This window comes from Zootoca vivipara, chromosome Z1 (assembly GCF_965207765.1).
Source record: "Zootoca vivipara chromosome Z1, rZooViv2.hap1.1, whole genome shotgun sequence".
Classification (NCBI taxonomy): Eukaryota; Metazoa; Chordata; class Lepidosauria; order Squamata; family Lacertidae; genus Zootoca; species Zootoca vivipara.
In genome coordinates this window covers 18,050,344-18,066,946 of record NC_142583.1, presented here as the reverse complement: position 1 = coordinate 18,066,946, position 16,603 = coordinate 18,050,344, and positions in this window count along the sequence as shown.

Below are 16,603 nucleotides of genomic sequence, written 5' to 3'. Positions count from 1 at the left end.
TTTTGATGCTGCTCTGCTCTGCCCAGTTTCAAAATGGCCGCCGTGCCAGAAGTCGCACTGCAGCCATTTTGGAACTGGGCAGAGCAGAGCAGCATCAAAAGTCGCTTCTGAGCATGCTCCGCCCAGTTCCAAAATGGCTGCCGGCCAGAATAAACCAGGAAAAAACAAAAAAATCCATTTTTTTCAGCTAGGAACAGCTGGAAAAACGGGGATTTCCCAGGGAAAACAGGAGACTTGGCAGCTATGATTTATCTTAATGCTGCCCACGTTTTCAAGTGTACACAATCTCCCTCCCTATATTCAATATACATTTTCCAGCCTTCTCTAAATGTATGTTCTTTTTGTTCTCTTATTCTATATGTTAAGTCAGCAAGCTGTGCAGATTCCATCAGCTTAAGTTGCCATTCTTCTTTAGTTGGGACATCGCTCGTTTTCCTTTTGGGGGGCGGGGCGGGGAGGAGAATGGACAAATGGACAAATATAGACCCACTCCACTGCCTTGCTTCTTCCATCCTCCACCACCCTCCCTGCCCCAGATCACTTTCTCTCCCCAGTTCCATGCATCTGGTCTGGCTACTGCTGCTGCTGTTACCCACAAACATACCTTTCGTTTCTGTTTTTAACAACATTTTTACAGAGAGCTTTATCTTCCTCCTGTTTGACTGTTCTGCTCCAGATCCCAGCCTGGAAAACGTTCATGAAGTTGACAGGAAATGGGGGAAAGCAATGCTCTTCTCACTTCCTCTCTCTGCTCTTTGTAGCTTTTAAAGCTGAGATTGATCCCTTCCCACTTCGAAAGGGAAGGGGGAAAGGCAGGAAGAGGTCTTGCAGGCATCAGGGGAAGTCATTATGGCTGCATTTGTGCCCATGGGCACCAAGTTGGCAGTGCCAGATCTTGGGTGATGCACCAGTGCATGACCTATTGCTGGGGGGGAAACACTATGCACATGGAAGTCTGCTTCTACTTGTGAGTTGCTCTCATGGGACCAGGTTGACTGTCCTATTTAAGATATCATGTCAATACATAAAATCCAACTGTTAGGAGCTGCTGAAAATAGAAGAAAATAGATTCTGCGCTATTACACATGCTATACAATTTCTGTGAAACAGTTCTCATAGAAATTGTATATTGAAACGTGTGATGATGAAGAATTTGTTTATTGCAACTTTTAATTGAATTTCCCGGAATGTAATAGCGTAAATCTCTAAGGGGGGGGGGAGTGTGCTTTTAAATATTCAGTCTTTATCAATGGGTTGTACCACAGATTAGAAAAGAAGCATTATCAAAACCAAACAAAACCATCATAAATAATATGAAATGAAAAAATAATAACAATGCACAATTAGCCAAAGTTAATAACGTTTAAAGTCCACCAGTGCATTGGGAGAAATATAAGTGTGCTTTTAACTTTTCCCCAATGGAGTGAAAATGCTTAATTTTGGCTGGATTATATCCGTAATCCGCATGAAACCCGTGTGGTCTTATATATTGATCATACTGAAGCAAATGCCATATTATGTCTAAATTAGTCAGCGGGAAATAAGAATGCTTTGTAGCCGACCCACCCCATTCATCCAACAGGATTATATATTAGTGAAGGACATCTGTCAAACTTGTCTTCTCCTTAGTTTGGCTTCTAATTGCCATGGAAAGACTCTCTGCTTCTGGGTCCAATTTATGAACACACTGTCTGCTTTTCAATGTTAAAACCCCTTAATTGCTCCTGTTACTATCATTGGCTACAGTCTTGACCCCATGAACGTCAGGGTGGCCGTTGCCTTAAGAGGAGGAAAGATCGCTCTGGCTTCTTATCACGGCTCACTCTTCAGGACAACAAAACATGCCATTTTAAAGGATACGTTTATAAATGGCTTTTTCAATTTCTTCTACGGTAAGAAATGTGGCCTCCTTCATCTAAATCCAGCTCCCCGTACGATTTGCATTAGACAACACTCCATCAATAAAACCATCAAAAATGATCGACGGCGTCAGAGACAAAAGATATTGTGTCAAGTTGACACTAATCGGTTAATTCCAGTAAACCTTCCGAGAAACAAAAGCTTGTTGTCTATCACTAATGAGTGTGTGAGAGCCCCCTCCTGGTCCTATAGCAATGGATATCTATAGAGATGTATCTGGCAGACACATTGCCCAAGGGCTCTATATGGAAACCCCTGGACAGGAACTATAGTTAATGATGTTGACCCTGCTTCCCCCAGCAGGGCTGAATTCAAGACCTCCTTATATCTGACAGCTGATAGTGTATATTATGAGGATAATATAGACTGCTTAGCGCTCCTCTGATTTGAAACATTGGCAGGGTTTAAAGTTCTTTGCTTGTACGCTAGAGCTGGTTGTGTTATTCGATTGAGCATGGCGTGAAGCAACTGTAGAGGAGGTGTAAGGAAAAATGACAGGCAAGAACAAGTCTCCTCGTTCTTTAGATCAGGTAGCAAATCCGATCCAGAAACTTTTTATGGGTGTCTCAGAGTATCGCCTGACCTTCTCTGGCCTATCAAGGTTAAGAAGCTACGTATCTTGGTGGATATGGTTGGCTCTCTCAGCAATCGGACCCTTTGGGCAGAGCGGGATGGTGGCACACAGACGGAATGGCTGCCCCAACATCCGTCAGGTCACAAGTTCAAGACCCTTTTATGGGCTCAAGTCCAGACACTCAAGTCCCAATTTCATGTTCGGAGGTCGGGGAGGGGAGAACACATTAAGAGGTCTTGAAATGCCACACGTTCAAAAGGCCGACTCTGAGAGACATGCGAGATTAATGGATGGCAGGAAAGCAGCAGCGCCTTTGCTGTTTGTTTATTTTAATTATTTGTAATAACTATGGCAATATTATCAGCCAAAGAAAAATCTGCTTCGTGTGCGCAAGAGAGAAAGGGAGGGGGTCAATGAGTTCTCCTGAGCAGACCTTGCAGGGGTGCGTAGGAGTTGTGCAAGAGCATGTTAGCCCTTGATAACATAGCAGGTGCTAGCAAATTGGTGAGCCTGAGCAGGGGCAGTTTAGGGTAGCATGACTGGTGCCGTCACCCTGAGCCACAGGGGGCACCAAAACTGCTGTAGAAGGGAACATGAGAGGTGGGAGGGCTCCAGATTTTAGCGTTGTACAGGGCACTGCTGAAATTTGAAAGCCCAAAGTATGCCACTGCCCTGAGATGATAATTATTTTTATTAGTGGCTGCTGTTTTTCCCAGGAAAGTGAAAGTGAAAAACATAAAGAACAAGGATAAACAACCTAAAAATTTACGTATGTTTGAGAGAATGATATAACCAGTGCTTTTTTTCCCCTGGGTGGATGTAGGGGTATGCATACCCCTAAACAGTGCTTTTTCCCTTTTAAAAATGTTTAGGGGTTTTCTCATTTTGACTCATGAAAAATCACCATTTTGTAGTTCAAATAGGGGGGAAAGAAATACAGTAAATGGACAAAAGGACAAAGATTCACAAGATGTTTAGGAGTATGCGTACTCCTGCATCCCTGGAATAAACTTCAATGTCTTGGCTGTCATCCAGTCCATGACTGAGACTAGACATTGGTCTAGTACTTCCACGGTCACAGTTTATTTATTTATCATTAAATTTATATACCGCCCTGTACCCACAGGTCTCCTTGCAGATGTAAACAAGAAATAGAACTTGTGTTGTCAGCATATTGCAATCCAAAGCTCTGGATGACCCTACTCTTTCATGTAGTCAATAAAATAATAATAATAATGATAATAATAATAATAATAATAATAATAATAATTTTATACCCCACCCATCTGGCTGGGTTTCCCCGGTCACTCTGGGTGGCTCCCAGCAGAATATTAAAAACACAATAAAACATCATCATTAAAAACGTCCCTAAACAGGACTGCCTTCAGATGTCTTCTAAGAGTCAGATAGTTGTTTATTTCCTTGACATCTGGTGGGAGGGCATTCCACAGGGTGGGCGCCACTACCAAGAAGGCCCTCTACCTGATTCCCTGTAACTCCACTCAGGGCAGTATTGAGCAGGTCGGGCGCCCTGGCGCTGAGACGCAGAAATCGCTCCAGCGCCCCTGCCCTCGCAGCACGGCTTCCACGCGGCTTTGCCTAGAGCTGGCCCTGACTCCACTTCTCGCAGTGAGGGAACCGCCAGGAGGCCCTAGGCACTGGACCTCAGTGTCCGGGCTGAACGATGGGGGTGGAGACGCTCCTTCAGGTATACTGGGCCGAGGCCGTTTAGGGCTTTAAAGGTCAGCACCAACACTTTGAATTGCATGGGAGATAAAAATCAAACCCTGTGGCATCCTGCATTCCATGGGGCTGAACAAAATTCCCCAGCGCTACCCTCTGAAGATGGTCATCCAAGTGGGACTGTAACCACCGCAAAGCAGTGCTGCTCACTACCAACTCAGACAGCAGATGCAGTGAATATAATGATGGATGGCACTGAATCCCACTGAGAGATCAAGGAGTATTGACAAGGGGGGGGACACACACACACCCCGCTGGCTCCGTCCAGGCAAAGGTCACCATACAGGGCAATCAAGGCATTTTCCAGGCCAAGGCCTCAGTGGACATGGGCCTAGAAATTTGGTTTTGTCCGAGAGATTTGGCAGTAGTCAATGAGCCAATGCTTTACCTACCACACAGGATTATCGCAATGATAAATAATAATAATAATAATAATAATAATAATAATAATAATAATAATAAGGTAGGGCTACACTGCCTTGAGCTAGATTATCCACCCCCAAAAACATTTTGTATGAAAATAAAAATTAAGTGAACAGCGTTACATAGAAATTAACCCAGGAACATCAGGAGCTAGTGCCAATATGGATGTTGGAGAACGTTTAGGAATTCTGCCCCCCCCCTCTATTCTCACGTTTATTCATCTGAAGATGAAAAAGTACCCAAGATATACTTCCAAGACATGGAGAGTGCTGGCTGAAACGATGACAGGGGCTACTGTTAAAAATTAAATTGTGCCTTATTTTTGGTGCAGTTCTTGTGTGCCACATTTGCGAATAGTAGCGAGAGATTTAATGATCACATATTTTTGATCTTATTTCCCTTTGGTCGATGGCAATTCTTTTCTGTTAATGTCGACTTAGAGCTCAAAGTAATTTAGTAATTGATTCTAAGCACGGCAGCTCGCCAATGGCAGCTCTCCATTCAGGGAAATATCTTTGCTAATTTTATCCTTTGGAATGAGATTACCATGCTAATCTCCTCCCAGCCTTCAGTAGCTTGGTCATTGGGGACTCGCTGATGCAAATTATGTTATTAAACACAGCCCATTCCGCCCAACACAAGGGAAAAATGAGAGCAGAACAAAAAGAAGCAACTGAGGGGGGGGGGCAGAAATTGGCAATATCAATCCTCTACGAGTGTTATATTCCAGGGTCCACTTCATTGCTTTGCTATCATGTGTGGAGGCCCCAGATAGTCACCTTTTAGAGACAAGTTGTGCTTGGTTTTTAAGTTTGCTTTGTTGTTATTTATTTAGAAGATTTACAAACCTCCTGACCAAAGAGCTTTCCACGCAATGTGCAAATAGAGCTGTGGTTAATGAACAGCTAAAATCCACAAACCAATAAAAACAGCAAATATATGTAGGGCCATCATCATTAAAATACATCAGATCAATAAAGCTTGCAAAACAAATATAGGTAATCAAGTTACTGGTATGTGTTTGGGTAGGCTTGCCAAAGCAAAACAGAAAAATTCAATGGGTGTCTAAAAACAATATAATGTAAGGGCCCCTGCCTGCCTAATGTCAAGAGGCAGGGAGTTCCGGAGTTCCGGAGTTCCACATATTTTTGAATGTAGCTCAGTGGTAGAGCTTCTGCTCTACCCAGTTTCAATCCCCAGCATCTGGGACAGATCCCTGGGGAGTGGCTGCATTAGACAATGCTGAGCTACCCTGACCCATAGTCTGGCTCAATATAAGACAGGCTCCTATGTTCCTTTTTTTCCTTAAGGAGATGGGAGATCTGATCTAGTCTGTCCCTCAGACCTGCCACCTGATCAAGGCTGGAGGATGTTAGGCCAGTTATATTCTTATGAATATTTACCCTGGACGTCCCCTTAAAATAAAATTTGATTCTTTAGTAAGGGCTCAAGGTCTAGGGGCCAGATGTCCCCATCACCCTTTCTCTTCACCCTTCATTGTCTTCTATGCACTTCGGATTTTAGATTGTAAGCTCCCTGGGACATGGTGCTGTCATTTTCGCTTATATTATTTTGTAAAGCACTGTGTACTCTGCAGTGGAAAGTGCTATCGTTTTTGCTGTTTAAAGAGCAACATCGCTCTTGTGTCTCAAACTATATGAGACACAATATATCATGTTTGAAATAAATGTAAGTTCTTTTATATTATATCAGCTAGCCATGTGCTAGCCATGTGCAGAATGCTGAACAGAATGTAGACGACACTACCCTTGGCCAGATAATCAGCAACTGGTGGCCGAAGAGCCAACGTTGGCACCTATAAAGGGTTATTGGTTTTAATAGAGCCATAGAATTGTGGAGTTGGAGGGGACCATGAGGGTCATCTAGTCCAACCCCCCTGCGATGAAGGAATCTTTTTGCCCAACACGGGGCTCAAACTCACAACCCTGAGATTAAGAATCTCATGCTCTACCAACTGAGCTATCTGGTCCCTCAGATACTAATGCGGAAGGAAAAGGTTATATCTGAAAAGGGGTTATGCTGGTCTAAGAGAGTAATAAAGTGTTGTTGTTGTTGTTGTTGTTGTTGTTGTTGTTGAAAAGGGGAAGTAGCTGAAGCCCCAACACTGGCCAATAGAGTGCCTTGGAACTGTGGCCCACCAACCATCACCCCTCCTCAAAAAGGACTCCACTGACCCTATTGGCTAACCACAACTTTACATCTACATATTCTTATTTTACCAAGTGTGACTTTGACAAGGCAGAGCGATCATTTTTCTTTATGTGTTGAACTGCTCCCCTCCCTTTCTTGATTCTTCTTAGTGTGCAAATGCATGAGCTCAATTACACTTGAACCTTACCTTGAAGCATTGCACGCATCTGTGGATAACCCCGTTATGAAATTCAAGAGGCCTAATGCAATTTGGTCTGGGAAGATTTACTTGTTAAAAGGAAAACAACTTTCCCATAAATAATTTACTACAACAGGGAAAATAATAATAATCCTTGCTCCCATCATCCTTGCATTGAAACTAAGCAAATAGGATCACACTCGATGAGTTATTTTTAAATTGCTTGGAAGTGCACAACTCTCATATCATTGTCAATAAATTGGGGGGGGGAATAGCTGAAGAGAAGAAATTGCTAGATGTCTTGTAGCTTTACAGGGCAAGTTGATCACAGCTGAAGAAAATGTTTAAAGTTTAAGAGCCTATTCCATGATATTGAGAGTCATTGGAAAATGCAATACATTGAATCAAAAGCCTGTTGGTTTGGAAAACAATGTAATTTGCAACATGCATTTAAACACACAGAGAGAGAGCTGGAGTTGCACTGCTGGTCACACTCCCAAAAGGAAGCTGGTCATATTCACAGTATGGGGTTTGGAGCCAAATCACAAATGCATGGTTTGCTAGACAAGTATAGGGCTAGTACACAGAGAGTTCTTAAACTTCCTAGAGAGGACCCTCTGTGTGGTCACTTCCCCGCCTCTTCTAGGCAGGAATTCTGTAACAAAAGAGAAAATCTTTTATACTTCTTCATGCCCCTGAGAAGACTCTCTTTCTACCATACTTCCAAGCTAAGCAGACATGTGTCTGGGGGTTCCAGTCACACATACCCTATTTTGAAGCCAACATTTGTATTTTGCACTTGAGAAGTGTCCATACCTGCATTGTATCTGCTGCCTGCATTGAAATGTAAGTAATCTGGAACGATTTTATGTCGGGTTAAGGTATTTATGAGTTTCGAAACTATTCATTTATATATTGTCTTTCTGCCCAAGGCAGATCACAATTTTAAAACTTGGTTTACCACCATGTAGGAAAGGGGGTTAATTTGGTAAGCCATCCCTGGAGAACTTTCTCCCGAAAGGTAAGAACAAATATGAATTATATAGGGTTTAGAATTGAATGGGCATATCTTTTTGGCAGTGGTCAAGTGTGTGGCTTCAGGTTTTGCTACTTTCTGGTTTTAATGTAGGCTCATTGTATGGGAAAGGGGATAAGAACATTAGAAAAGTTCTGCTTGTTCAGGGCAAAGGCCCACATAAGCCAGCATCCTGTTATCTCAGTGGCCAAGCAGATGCCCATGGGAAATCTGTAGGCAGAACCAGAGTATAATAGCACTTTCCCACCTGAAACCCAGCATACTGCCTCTGACAGTGGTGGAAGAACATAGCCATTGTGGCTTGCAGCCATTGATAGCCTTATTCTCCATGACTTTGTCTAATCCTCTTTTAAAGCCATGCTACTTGGTGGTCCTCACTACACCCTGTGGGAGAAAATTCCATAGTTTAAATATTCACTGCATGAAGAAGGATTTTCTCTGGTCTGTCCAACATTGGCTAGCTCCAAGTTCTAATATTGTGAGGGAGAGAGAAGCATGTTATCTGCTTAATTTCGCACCTCTCTCTAGCATGTTGCCTCTCACTCACCTTTGGCCCTCCAGGTATTGTTGGACTGCATCTCCCATTCGCCCTAGCCAGGAGGACAAATGATCAGGGATTATGGGAGTTGTAGTCCAACACCCCATCCCTGTCTTAATGGAACCCGAACATTTTGGTCTACAGGGTTTACGAATGGGATGTATGCTGCCTCCGTATTATTTAAGAAAACATTCGGATTGCTCTGGTTGTCTTCGAAGTTAATTCGATAACGTAAAACGAAAGCAAGTTACGTGTCATAAAACATGATGCAAACTTGTTAGCGTCAGGCGAAAGACAGTGGAGCAGCTATCATGATAGGTAAATTCAATATGTCAATGTGTGTGTGTGGTTCTCCCTTTCCACATGACATTCATGAAGTAAATAATAATGTTTGCTTCCAAATAACAGCATCTCTCACCACTGTCCCTGGTTGCCTCTGCTTTGAAACTGGGCTTACATTAAGTGCTGCCTCTTTTTCAAGCTGATGAGGGATCGTTTCAAGTGTAAATATTCCAAGGAAGTTTATGATCTTGGGAGGAACGTAGAGAGCAGGATGGCCGGTGCAGCTAAGCAACTTCCTTAAAACAGGATTCTCTCGCCGTTCTAAGAAACCCGTCTGCATTTTCCAGGCTCTCTGCTATTGTTAGGCTACATTACAAGTTGCTATATAGCAGCCTGTTGTCTATCTCTCTGCACGTTGACCTTTGTTGTAAGATCTGCTATAGACATCACAAACTCTCACATCAATTTACTACAATTGGATGTGGCATCTTGCGGCTAATTTGATTTCTGCAGAAGTGCACCTGGCTCTGTTTTTCCCTATAGAATGTGGAGGGAGCTTCAAGTCTTCCCAGATGTCATCTATCTGGCTGGCCCATGTGCTGCTCAAGGTCTAAGCTGTTTGTCTCCATTGCCCCAGATGCAAGCAATCACAAAAGAAGAAGAAGAAGAACCATTACAGAATGCAAAATAAAAAATGGGGGGGGGAGCAAGCGTGTAAGCTTGATTTTAATGCCTGTGTAGTCATAGTTAAATTTATTTAATGCATTTTCCATCGTTTGCCGGAAAGCAGAGAAGATCTTCCTTTTAAAGGAGGGGAAAGAAAACAACGATCTTTGCTGATAATAAACATGTTTGATAGTTTTCAGCTAGATGAAACTAATGACAGAAGATACCTACGATGGAGAAATTACCAAATCCTAAATCCTACTGGGCTCATGCTGACGGAATAGTGGTAGTAGTGGGATTTTGTCTCCTTTTGGGGGTTGCTTTTGTTGTTGCTTCTCAGATTTTCTATCCCTGGGGTGGCCAACTTCCAAGAGACTGCAATCTACTCACAGAGTTAAAAACTGGCAGTGGGGGGTTCAGGTCAAAGTTGTTGAACTTTTTTTAGGAAGGAACGGCCTGTTTTGGGGGGTTCACATAAAAGTTGTTGAGCTTCTTTAGGGAAGAGGAAAGTGACATTGAGCTTTTTTTAAGGAAGGAAAGCCCTGTTTTTGTGTGGTTCAGGTCATTTTAGGGGTGCAGGGCAAAGATGTTGAGCTTTTTTTAAGGGAGCCAAAGTTTTTTAGCTTCTTTGAGGGGAGCCACTGATCTACCAGTGATCTACCACAGACGTCCAACAGACGATCTACCTGTTGGACATGCCTGCAAATCTATCCTATTGGTCCCAAGCTGTGCTACTTGACAGGGTTGGACCAGTATTTTTTGCTGCCTGAGGGGGAGCAGTAAAGGATGCCTCTCATCACAAGTCAAAGTCCACATATTGCATTTAGATTATATTTCATGAACAGAACACAGATGTGGAGAACCTTTGGCCCTCCAGAGGTTGCTGAACTACAACTTCCATCAGCCCCAGCAAACATGACCAATGACCCTTGAAGGGAGCTGTAGTTCAGTAAAAATTGGAGGCCCAAATGTTTCTCGCACCTATATTTTGTAACACCCAAAATCATCTGCTGAGGTGCCATGTTGCTGTGTCTAATACTACAGCTAGCCCTGCTACTTGAACACCCCCATTTGTTAATTCCTGAACCAGTGTCCAATGGCTTCTAATTCCTTAACAGCTACTAAAGCAGTTTTAGCAAAATATTGAATACAGGTAGGTAGCCGTGTTGGTCTGGGTCGAAGTAAAATAAAAAAATTCCTTCAATAGCACCTTAAAGACCAACTAAGTTTTTATTTTGGTATGAGCTTTCATGTGCATGCACACTTCTTCAGATACACTGAAATAGGAGTCCTGACTCAAAAGGCAACGTCTTTACTGTGCAACAGATTTAAATGTGATACTGTACTAAGATTTTGAGATGGAAGGTGGCATAATGAAAAATCTGCTCTAGAACACTATCCTTTTATTGATTTTTCAGAAACAAATGATAGTATTGATATTAACGTTCACATATCTTGTTCAACACTGTAATTAAATATGCCTGTGTTATTTATATTTTATGTGTATTGTGGTTAATTTTGGCAGTTTGTATATTATATGCACTTTGTATTAATAAAGAAATAAGCAAAAATATTGGCAGTTATTAAAAAAAAACAATAATTTTATGTTTTATATTGTTTTCAACTTAGAATAATTTTACACTCCTGCAGCAGTGATATGTGAAAAACAACGTCAGTTGGTTTGCTTAGAGGCTTCTGGAAAGCAGTAGAAAGCCAGTTAAAGTGGCAGCGCTGTGTTTTCTCATTGGCCTTGTGCCTGCTATTTAATGCAGTAAAGCACATTCAGTCTCAAAATACTTCCAGGTAACCTGAAAATCCACGTATTACTCTGGGCACCTGCTTCTGATTGGAGAGCAACACACCAGAAGAGTCTTTTGTGTGTGGCACTGTGGTTTGCGAAGGTCCCATATTCTGGAAGTATACTCTAAATTAATAAACCCTTTTGTCAAATACTGTATAGTACTTTTGTGTTGCAGAACTATTGCACTGTTTCAGCGCTCAAAGGGAAAAGTTGCCTTGCTAGAACAGGGCCGGCCCACCCATGAGGCAAGGTGAGGCGACGGCCTCAGGATCAACAGGGGCAGCAGATCCTGTTGTAGCTCTTTCTTCCCCGCTTGTTCCTTATGTATATCTTCACTCACCCCTTCTTTCCTAGCAGGGAGGGAGGTGCCATTTTGTGGTTTGCCTCAGGTGTCAAAATTTCATAGACAGGGCCTGTGCTAGGAAAATATCATCTCCTGCCACAAGTTGTTGCCACACTTGTGTGAGATATGTGTTCTTGGGAAGCACAGTTGGCTAAAAAGCACAGTACGGGCCAGGTTTTCACAGCGATGACAAGTGTGCATAGGTACAATTTTATACACACTTATGTGGGAGAAAGTTTCATTGAAATCCCTACCGTAGTTGAGAGAAGACTGGGTGGTGACAGTTTTTGTTTTTTCCATTTTCAAAAAATGATGTTCTGGAAAGTCCCTTAGAATAAATGACATCCTTCAAGCGATGACATTTCCTTTTAGGTTCTACAAATGCGCAGCTGCAATACGAAACCTCCTGAACACCAAGATATATTCAGAACTTTTGTTGTGGGTATAAAATGAAACCTCACCTTTAATTGTGAACATTATATATGCATTCCTGTTCGCTGCTGATGCTACTCTGCTTTTTGGCAAAGGAAAGAGGAAGCTGTTTTGTTTAGAGGAGTCATCTTGTGCCTTTTGTCCCTAAGTTTTTGTATCCTTCCTAAAAATGTACAAAGAATTTCTGGGAGTATCTGGAAAATGTGGGTTTCCTCAAACCACTCCAAAAGGTTGGGGCTTTGTTGAGGCAAAGTAAATACCGTTCTGTTTGTAGAGCCAAACATTTGGCAATGCATTGTGGGCCAGGCCCCATTAGAAGGCTCTACAACAACCATCATTCTCTCTCTATAGAGAGAGATGTCCCCCCCTCCTTTTCTTTAGTAATGGTTTCTCTTTTTAAAACCATTTGTCTATGATTTCCATTTACTGCACTGACACCTAATGGCTGGCAAAGAAGAATTGATCTCCACGGGTCTTGTTTGTTGCTGGACAAAGAGGTTTCTGCATTTTTCACTAGCAGGGGATGTATAGATTGTGTTTCTTCTCGAGCAAACAATGTTTGCTGCCGATATTTGGGTACCACCATTCAGCTGCAGGAACAAAGCATCTAAAGGCCGTGTTGTTTTGTTCCTTTTTTTAAAGCTGAGTTATTCCAAAAGTCCACAAGAGGTACAGAGGCAACATCGACCAAGGTAATCACTGTCAGCGGATGCGTTATGTCAAAGCCAGAGGTTCTCGGTAGGACTGCTCTGAAATCAATTGTGGCTAAAGTAATTACCTAGAGATTATTAAAATGTTTACCAGCACAATCCTATACATGTCTACTCAGCAGCAAGTGCCACTGAATTCAGTGAGACTTACTCCCAGGTGAGTACAGGATTGCAGCCTAAATTAATTAGGATGATGATGATGATGATGATAACTAAGATCATCATTTGTTGTTTAGTCGTTTAGTCGTGTCCAACTCTTCGTGACCGCATGGACCATAGCACGCCAGGCACTCCTGTCTTGCACTGCCTCCCGCAGTTTGGTCAAACTCATGTTTGTAGCTTCAAGAACACTGTCCAGCCATCTCGTCCTCTGTCGTCCCCTTCTCCTTGTGCCCTCCATCTTTCCCAACATCAGGGTCTTTTCCAGGGAGTCTTCTCTTCTCATGAGGTGGCCAAAGTATTGTAGCCTCAGATTCAGGATCTGTCCTTCCAGTGAGCACTCAGGGCTGATTTCCTTCAGAATGGATAGGTTTGATCTTCTTGCAGTCCATGGGACTCTCAAAAGCATCGATTCTTCGGCGATCAGCCTTCTTTATGGTCCAGCTCTCATCATAGAATGGTCTTATACCCTCCCACATTTCTCCAATGAAAATAGGGATGTCCTATTCCATCATCATTTTATTATTTACACCCCGCCCATCAGACTGGGCTGCGCCAGCCACTCTGGGCAGCTTCCAACAGAGATAAAAACATAATAAAACATTAAGCATTGAAAAAACCTCCCTATACAGGTCTGCCTTCAGATGTCTTCTAAAGGTTGTACGGTGGTACCTCTACTTACGAATTTAATGTGTTCCGAATGCACATTTGTAAGTCAAAAAAAATTGTAAGTCGAATCCCATAGGAATGCATTGGGACAAAAAATTCGTAAGTAGAAGCAACCCTATCTAAAAATTCGTAAGTAGAAAACATCCTATCTAAACCGCATCCCAAGATGGCGGACGGAGCTCCATTCGTAAGTAGAAACATTCGTAAGTAGAGTTATTCATAAGTAGAGGTACCACTGTATAGTTACTTATCTCCTTGGCTCGAGGGTTGCATAACTCCATACCCTCCAACATTTCTCTGATGAAAATAAAGACGTCCTAAGGAAAAATTGGACATTCCGGGATCAAATTGAAAACCAGGGTGAGTTCTGTAAATCCAGGACTGTCACTGGAAAATAGGGACACTTGGAGGGTCTGTGGTCTGCTGAGAGATGCTGACATCAGTTAATAGACAGTTTTGGACCTGCCATTGTGAGTCAACATGCTAGCTAAACAGACCTAGCTCTGTCCAGTTCTTGGAGAGCTGGTTTGTGTGTTACAGAACTGGTGAAGCTACCATACGCCAGTGACCCTCTCAAGAACCATGAGCTCACATGAGCACAGCTAATGATGTAAGTACTACCAACAACATTACTGGGTTATGGATTTGGGTTGTGACTGGTCATTATTTATTTGCTTGTTTTTTTAAAAATTATTATTATTATTTCTAATCCACCCTTCACCCGACAGTGCCAGAGGTGGAAATATACACAATCCAAATCCAAAATTAAACAAAACACAGAATTCAGTTGCAAATAAAACCATCAGCAAGCAACAGAAATTCAAGCGCCCAATGTACCGTACCTCCCATTGTCCAAAAGTCTGGACAAAGAGTTGCAACTTCACTGACTGGTGAAATTGCTTGATAAACTGCAGATCGGAGGGAGATCATTCCAGAGGTGAGCAGATTGGTATAAAGTAAAAATGGACTATTTCAGGTATCTTTAATATGGGTCAAACCATACCCACCCACTGGGTTGTGGCCTGAGTTTCTTTGACAAAGTCTGAATGCAAAATAGCATTAAATGAAAATAAAAATGAAGGATGATGAGCAGCAGCAGCAATTTAAAATTAGGGGGTTTTTTGCTCTCAAAGTTGCTAAGAGACTTTGTTAGGTGAAAAATTGTTTCTAAGCTGCTGTTGCTGTTGCGAATTTTGCATTGCCTGGGCACTTCCATCTGCTCCCCACAGCATTCAACTTGCAAATAAACTGATTAGTTCAGACATCATAAGTCTCTGGTGCTTTTATGGCTCCAAAGGAAATTGACTCTGTGAAGATAGCCCAGAACTTCCCAATGCTCCGGGGAGGTTAAACAATTTTAAGTCTCATTTATTTCAGTGGAGAATCTCAGCATGTGAATTAAAAGTGCTTTACTGTACTTTGGCTGGATTTTGCCCTGATCATGCAATGCAATGCAGTGTGTGCTCATGGTTGCATTATATAAATTTTAAAAGAAAAAGTGGCACTTGTGGTAGATATTTCAGTTCCATTCTGTTCTCAAAGCATGTCAGAAACAGGACTTAAATTCGTGTCAGGACTAATCAGGGATTAGATCTCAGTCTGCATTCCATGCCAGAGAAATATGAGATGATAATAAGGAAAGGAGTGCCTTTCACCACGGAATAACCATGAGAGATTGTGAAACAGGGCTTCCATTTTTGCTTCCACTAGAACCCTAGTGCTACCTCTCAGAACCCTAGTGCTACCTCTCATCTTATCATTAGCCACCGACCCAAAAGATCGATATTTGATGCGCGTTCCAGTCGAGGCTGAGATCCAGAACCTGGGACCATTTACTCTGGAGAAAGGCCATTGACTTAAGTGCTCCAGAAATGGCGCTGCAGGGTTGCGATCGGTGTCAGCCCATGCACTTCCCAAGATGATCGGGATTAACTTGGTGTGTCATCAGCTTATAAAATTGGCTTTTTAAAAAATGCGTCCAAGACCAGCTGTGTGAGAGTTAATCAAACGAAATGCAATTTGAGGAGGTGTAAGTCTTATTAATATATTAGGGGTTCTTAGGGTCCCAGTTGGCCAGGCCAGATGTGCTGCTGCATAATGAGAACACAATAACCTTCATCAGGAAGTGGATCAGTCTGGTCGTCCCGGCATCTTGCGATCCTCTCTATATAGTATTTGCTGTGGGGGAGGTTGATAAGGAATAATAGGTTAACCGGATTCGTACTCGGATTCTGACTTAATGCAGAGTTGATCTTATTTTTCTGTTATTGCAGCCCTTAAACTGACATACCGGGTGTCAAACTTATTGACACTTCTTGATACATATAAAAGGACACCTTTAGGCTTGCTTTGATTATCTGGCATAGTCAGCGTAATGCTTGCAAGCTTATTGTACTGCACACCTATAGTCTGGGTAAGTCATTGCTTCCGATACTCACATGATTTTGACCAGCAGCAATAATTATTTGCATGTGACCTAGGGCACGCTGTTGAAGGAATAAACACATTGATTCTTGGATTCTATAGCTAGTTGGAATCAGGTCCCTGGGGGATACGTTGGAACCCGGAAGAAAATGGCCAATGCGTTGAATAAGGACACTTTTGTGTTTACATGTAATATTTGCATTGCTATCCTTGTATTGAAGTGTTCAGTTTATAGAAAGCTTGAAGTTCCCTTCAGAATATTTGTACCTATCAGCCATTTCCTCCCCCCCTTTATTTACATACATACACACAGACATACACACAAAAGAGACTAATTTTTAAAAACTAATTTCATTGGCATCGTTGCCCCAAACAGATTGTGGCAATTTTGTAATAACATGAAGTTTTGTTAGCCCGCTTCAAGGACTTAAAATCCCCAGAGTTCTTTGAGTGAAGAAGACTTTGATAGCTTAATGGGTTGGGTCTTGTAGTCCTTTGTGGGCTGAATCTGACGTTCCCTGCCTGCCAGAGCA